A 7,219-nucleotide genomic window follows, 5' to 3' on the forward strand; every position below is an offset into this window, starting at 1 on the left:
GCAGAGGCCTTTGGTGTCCCTTTCAGTCAAGAATTGGGGCTTCACAATTACTAGCCAATATTTATCTCATGCCTTTCCTCGTTCATGGTTCGATATTCTGGTGTCCTAGGCGTAGAGGAACCACACCAATCCATCCCGAATTTGGTGGTTAAACTCTACTGCGGTGACGATACTGTAGGGGAGGTCCTGCGGCAAAATAGCTCGATGCCAGAATGATAAAAAGCTTAACACCTCTTATTTGACTTTTTCACTATTTTGAAATAAGAAAAAGATCCAAATCTAAAATGCAAAGGTCGTCTTATTCAAAACCTCAATCATCACATCCCCTCTCTCCCACTTCACACCTCGGAACGCACTGTTCTTATAGAGAGAAAGGCGCTTTCCCATCTTCTTAACCTGAAATGAAGGGGTACCCCCGGGAAGAGATCCAGTGGAGACAGCTGGGCCTGTAGCTCAGAGGATTAGAGCACGTGGCTACGAACCACGGTGTCGGGGGTTCGAATCCCTCCTCGCCCACAGCCTTCCAAAGGGGGAAGGGCCTTTACTTTCCCCCTGAGGGTAGGAAAATCATGATCGGGATAGCGGACGTAAAGCTATTGAACTTAGGTATGCTCTTTCCTTTTGTCGAAGTGGAATCGTAGAACAGAATGTGATACGATGAGATAGAATGCAATAGAAATAGAAACAAGGATAGCGAACGGGTTACCTACTCCTAAGGGTCAAAGCAAGCCCTTTAATTCAATTCTTTATTCTTACATTAAAATTCTTACATTAAAGAATGAATAAAATCTCCCCAAGTAGGATTCGAACCTACGACCAGTCAGTTAACAGCCGACCGCTCTACCACTGAGCTACTGAGGAACAAGGGGGGATTCGACCTCCTAGAGTTCAACTCCCGCTCTCAACCCATGAACAATATGAGTCCGAAGCTTCTTTCGTAACTCCCATAATTTCTTCGTAGTGGCTCCGTTCCATGCCTCATTTCATAGGGAAGCCCAAAGTGGCTCTATTTCATTCTATTTCACTTCCTAGCACTTCCTATCATTTAATATCCATCCCTTTGGTCTTATTGACATAAGAGATGTCATTTATAGTCTATCTCTTTCTATATATGGAAAGTCAAGAAATTCTCATCGAAACATCGAGAAATTGTGCATATAGAAAACTCTAAAGAAAGAAAAAAAGGAGACCCATGCCATGATTTTCAAATCTTTTCTATTTAGTAGTCTAAGTTTCTCGATGAGGATAATTAATTCGGTCGTTGTGGTCGGACTCTATTATGGATTTCTGACTACATTCTCCATAGGTCCCTCTTAGATCTTCTTTCTCCAATCTTGGATTAGGGAAGAAGGAGATATTCGCGACTACTGGCGATTTCATTATGGGGCAGCTCATGATCTTCATATCGATCTATTATCCACCTCTGTATCTATTCTTTCTTAGCTAAACAGGTGGAAGATCTATCCAATTTGGTTATATTATATCATGGACTCGAAAAACGGATCTGAATTTGACTGAAATGCACGATCTTCACAGGTATCACTTTTCACGATACCTAAAAGGTGGAATAGCGATTTTCGAACCATTTCCTATAAGAGAATGGTTTCCATTACTTTGAGAAATGGATTCTTATATCAAACTATAGCTATTGCATTAAAGAAGAAAAGAAACTAATAGAAGTCGAAGACGCGGAATGATAGTGAATAGAGAGAAAGATTCTTCTGATTTTCTTGTTTCTATCTACTAGACGCCGTAGAGAATTGAGAATTTTCATGTCTTTCAATTCTCGTACTCGTAATTGGAAAGTTATGGAAGGAGACCCATCATTTTGCAATGAAAACAACATATAAAACTCTGGACAATTTCGAAATCAGGCCAAGCGTCTTAATACATATGCAAAAAAATTCATTATTGGCCCACCATTGATTAGAAGATTTAGCTTGTATGAATCGCTATTGGTTTGATACGAATAATGACAATCGTTTCAGTATGTTAAGGATACAGATGTATCCACAATTCATTTAGAGTTACTTAATAGTCTATTTCTTATACCATATCTCTATCCCGTGAAATTCTCGAGCCAAAAGATGGATGCATATGCTGTGTTTCATTTTGCTAAATGATATCAATTAAATGGTGTATCAATTCCATAAATTGCATATAGCAATAAATAAATCAGCAAAATTCTTTCTAATATTTTAGATAGAAGAAACATTTCTTCTATCTAAAATATTAGAAAGAATGTACCCTTCTATCCAAATCCAATTTGCATCGATAAAATAAATCCAAATTCCAGTAGTAGATGAATAATTGCAAATTTGTGTGTGTACGAGATTAGAATAACTTCAAAATAACTGACATAATTTTGTATTTTTCCTGATCAGAAAAATACATGAAAAAGAAAGGAGGTAGAAAAATTTTTGGATTTATGGTTAAAGAAGAAAAAGAAGAAAACAGGGGTTCTGTTGAATTTCAAGTATTCAGTTTCACCAATAAGATACGGAGACTTGCTTCACATTTGGAATTACACAAAAAAGATTTTTCATCGGAAAGAGGTCTACGAAGACTTTTGGGAAAACGTCGACGTTTGCTGGCTTATTTGGCAAAGAAAAATAGAGTACGTTATAAGAAATTAATCGGTCAGTTGAATATTCGGGAGCAGTAATTTAATCGTTCAAATTTTTTTCTTGTTTTATTATTTTTTTAGTAGTCTTATAGTAGTCTTAGATTTTTCATTTTGATGAGCCTCGCTTTGAGGAATTCATGGAATAATCCATTTTCATGGAATAATGAATTAAGGAAGAAAGGATATGAGTCTACCGCTTACAAGAAAAGATCTCATGATAGTCAATATGGGCCCTCAACACCCATCAATGCATGGTGTTCTTCGACTGATCGTTACTCTCGATGGTGAGGATGTTATTGATTGTGAACCCATATTAGGGTATTTACACAGAGGAATGGAAAAAATCGCGGAAAACCGAACTATTATACAATACTTACCTTATGTAACAAGGATATAGAGAGATTGTAGAAAGGGGATAGGATAGTTATTTTTGCAAGAGACTTGTTGTAAATTCCTTAACTTAAGAAAGAAAAAAGAATAAAAACACAGATACATAACATAAAAAAAAGAATAAATAAGACGAGATTCGACCTCCCCCTACATATTTAATTTCCTCTCCTATACAAAAACTAGCAAGACCCACTCCATTGGTAATTCCATCAATAACACCCTTATCAAAAAACTCCGTGAGTTCGGTTAACCCTCTTATACCGAGGGTAAAGACCCTAGTATAGAAAATATCTATATAACCACGATTATATGACCAACTGTATATATTTTTTTTTACTTGATCTAAAAATTCTTTTTTAGGATTTCCTTTGTAAAAAGAGTTTATTAAATCCAAATTCTGAAAAAAAGAATAAGCGGATCCATAGAAGATATATGCTATGAATAAACCAAAGATAGCTAGACTTACAGAAGAAATTGCATTAGTAATAAATTCATATGAATTTACAAAAGAATTAGAACTTTCCTGGGTAAAGTTTATTGAGGGAGTTAACCACTTTGATAATATGGTTAACTCTGCTATTCCATTACCAATTCCTCCATTATCAAAAGAGATTCCTATGAATCCAATGAACAAAGTGAAAAGTAGTAATATAAGAAGAGGAAATAACATAGTATTTCCCGTTTCATGCGGATAGGCAAAAGTTTTTTTAGCCCCAAAAGACGTAGTAAAGGATCCTATCCTATTTCTTGTATTACCTTGAATTTTTGGTATATTTTGTGAAAAAAAAGAAACTCCACTCTTCGTTGTTGATAAAACGAAATCCCTATTCACTCCTTTGGGTATCCTTTTTCCCCATAAGGATATTGAATACAAGGAACTCTCTTTAGTGCTACTGTAATTTTGAAAATGAACACGCAAATACCCATCAAATGTAAGTAAATATATCCGAAACATATAAAAGGCAGTTAATCCTGCAGTAAAGGAGGCTATTATTCCAAAAAAGGGCGAATACAACCAACTATTACTAAGGATTTCATCTTTGGACCAGAAGCAAGCAAGAGGTGGAATACCACAAAGAGAAAGTGTACCCCATAAAAAAGTAGTTCTTGTGATTGGAATGTATTTTCTTAAACCGCCCATAAGAACCATATTTTGACTTTTATCTGGTGAATATCCAACAAGAGGTTCCATTGAATGAATAACGGATCCGGATCCCAAGAACAATAAAGCTTTTGAATAAGCATGAGTGATCAAATGGAATAAAGCAGCTTGATAAGAACCTATACCTAGAGCTAACATCATATAACCCAATTGAGACATTGTAGAATAGGCTAAGCTTCTTTTAATATCTCTCTGAGCAAGAGCTAAAGTAGCTCCTAAGAATAGTGTTATTGTACCTACTAAAGAAATAAAACTCATTATCAAAGGTAAAGATATGAAAAGAGGAAGAAGTCGAGCTAGAAGAAAAATTCCCGCAGCAACCATAGTTGCTGCGTGTATAAGAGCCGAAATAGGAGTGGGCCCTTCCATAGCATCGGGTAACCATACGTGAAGAGGGAATTGTGCGGATTTCGCAACTGCACCAAGGAATAATAAAAAAGCACACAAAGTAGTAAGTAAAGAGTTAATTCCATTATTAGGAATCCAGTTATTAGCTATTTTGAACAAATCCCTAAACTCTAAACTACCTGTTATCCAAAAAAAACCTAAAATTCCTAATAATAGACCAAAATCCCCTACACGATTAGTTACAAAAGCTTTTTGACAAGCACTCGCTGCGATTGGTCGTGTAAACCAAAAGCCTATCAATAAATAAGAACACATTCCCACGAGTTCCCAAAAAAAATAAATTTGTATCAAATTGGAGCTAGTAACCAATCCCAACATGGAAGTATTGAAAAAACTTATATAAACAAAAAATCTCAAATATCCTTCATCGTGAGACATATAACCATCACTATAAATAAGAACCAGGATTCCTACAGTAGTAATTAGTATTAACATAATAGAAGTAAGTGGGTCAATCAAGTATCCAAATTCTAAAGAAAAATCATTATTGACGGTCCAAGACCATAGATATTGATAGATCGAACTTCCATTTATTTGTTGAATAGACAGTTGAACTGAGAATACCATAGCTATACTTAAGAGTAAAACACTAGGAAAAGCCCATATGCGACGAAGATTTTTTGTTGCTGTCGGAATAAGAATAAGGCCAAATCCCATTGACATAATAACTGGAAGTGGGAGAAGAGGGATTACCCATGCATATTGATATGTATGTTCCATAAGAAAAGAAATTGCAATTTTTACTTCAATTTTTACTTCAATTTTTCTATAAAATTGTTTCCGATTCACCAAACCAATTCTTATCTCTTTCTGAAAGAATAAATAAAAAGAATAAGAAAAAATACTGAAATTCTTAATTTTTCCAAAATTTATCTCATTGAAATAATTAAAAATTAAGAATGGGTTTAGTTGGTTAAATTAAAAAAGTTAATAAAATAACTAGGTAACGAAGTTATTTTATTAACTAAATAAAGATATTTATAAAAATAAAAAAAAAAAAGTGGAATCATTTTACTTTCTATTCATAATTCATTTTTATATTTCTTTAAAACAAAGATGAAACAGCTCTCTTGTTCCATAATTAACTGATTGAGTGAATTCCAATGAAAACCTATGTTTATAAGAAATTATCGAATAGTCCTTACTTCATATAGAACTAAAATTCTAATGACTATAAATTACCTAAGTTTTAGAATGTCTTGTTTAAGAGACTCAGTATTTTTTGTTTTGATTGGAATTCCTTTCCTTTATGGAATACCATTCTGAACTTAATTAACTATTTTCATTTTCCCTTCTTTTTATCCCCCCGTCTTATCTTATATGGGGGATAGGCTTCCATACCATATATCTATATATGGAGTATACTTGATATATAAATAGATATAAATAGATTTAAATGAGAAACCCTTCTATATATTCTATATTATTAAAAAAAAAGTATAAAATATATAAAGAAAAAATGTTAAAAAATTCTTGTTGTCTTATCCGCATTAGACAAAATGAAGTAAAAAATAATTCAAAATTTAAGTATCTTTCAGTATCTAAGTATAAATACTAATAAAAAGAAGAAAGAAGGATTGATTTGCAGCAATAGATGTCTTTCACATACAACTAGAAAAAAGTAATTTCCTTTTTGAATGGCAGTTCCAAAAAAACGTACTTCAATGTCAAAAAAAGCGTATTCGTAAAAATATTTGGAAGAAAAAGACTTATTTTTCCATAGTACAATCTTATTCTTTAGTAAAATCAAGATCATTTTCGAGCGGTAATGAGCATCCAAAACCAAAGGGTTTTTCTGGGCAACAAACAAATAATAAGATTTTGGAATAATATGAATTGACTTATCAAAAAAGAATTCCAATTATTTAATAATTTGGATTCTTCTTTGAATGTACTTTTATGTGTCGAATTACTCGGTACAATATTCTTAGAACAAAAAACCCCTCTTATCTTATATATACAAGAAAAAAAAAGTTTTGTTTGGTATACTGTGTGCTAAGTATTCTTTTCCTATCAATGAACTTTTCATAATTTTCCTAATAGAATCCTCATATTCTATTAGGAAAATTATGAAAAGTGGAGTATTCTTACAATAGGACTTACAACTTCCACCTATCTTCTCCAAAATCATAAGGTTAGTAAATCTTATTAATAAGAGCATAAAGACTTTCATTCTAGAAATTTTTAAAAAATCCAAAAAGCCTTTTCTATTTATCCATTTTATTTTAATTTCATCATTAAATAGAAACCCTTTTGGATTTTTTTCATTGTATTGAAAGAATTTTCAAAATGTAAAGGGGAAATTAATTAGAAAAAATTAGTTCTATAATTGCAAGTTAGAAAAAAGAAGTTCCAACTCTTTCAAGCAGTGTTTGTGTTTCTATTGGGCAAAGCAAGAGTTTATTGTAAAAAAAAAAAATGGAAACGATACTACCAAACGAAGTCTATTTTAATGAAAACTCTAATGTTCCTAAATTTTATGGACTTTCCCAATATCGACGATTCCCAAGATAATAGCTATTATTCTTTTAAGTTACCTATTATTTGAAGTTAGCCGCCATGGTGAAATTGGTAGACACGCTGCTCTTAGGAAGCAGTGCTCAAGCATCTCGGTTCGAATCCGAGTGGCGGCA

The 7,219-nt window shown here is 33.1% G+C and overlaps 2 non-coding genes across 2 annotated transcripts; one reads left to right on the plus strand and one right to left on the minus strand.

Moving 5' to 3' along the window:
* Nucleotides 1-789: 789 nt before the first annotated feature.
* Nucleotides 790-861, minus strand: TRNAN-GUU (transfer RNA asparagine (anticodon GUU)). Its single transcript has one exon. It is a non-coding gene; the product is annotated as a tRNA-Asn (tRNA).
* A 6,278-nt stretch (nt 862-7,139) lies between these two features.
* TRNAL-UAG (transfer RNA leucine (anticodon UAG)) lies at nt 7,140-7,219 on the plus strand. Its single transcript has one exon. It is a non-coding gene; the product is annotated as a tRNA-Leu (tRNA).

The sequence above is a fragment of the Triticum urartu genome, unplaced genomic scaffold (assembly GCF_056163025.1).
Source record: "Triticum urartu cultivar PI428250 unplaced genomic scaffold, HENAU_Tu73 scaffold2, whole genome shotgun sequence".
Taxonomy (NCBI): domain Eukaryota; kingdom Viridiplantae; phylum Streptophyta; class Magnoliopsida; order Poales; family Poaceae; genus Triticum; species Triticum urartu.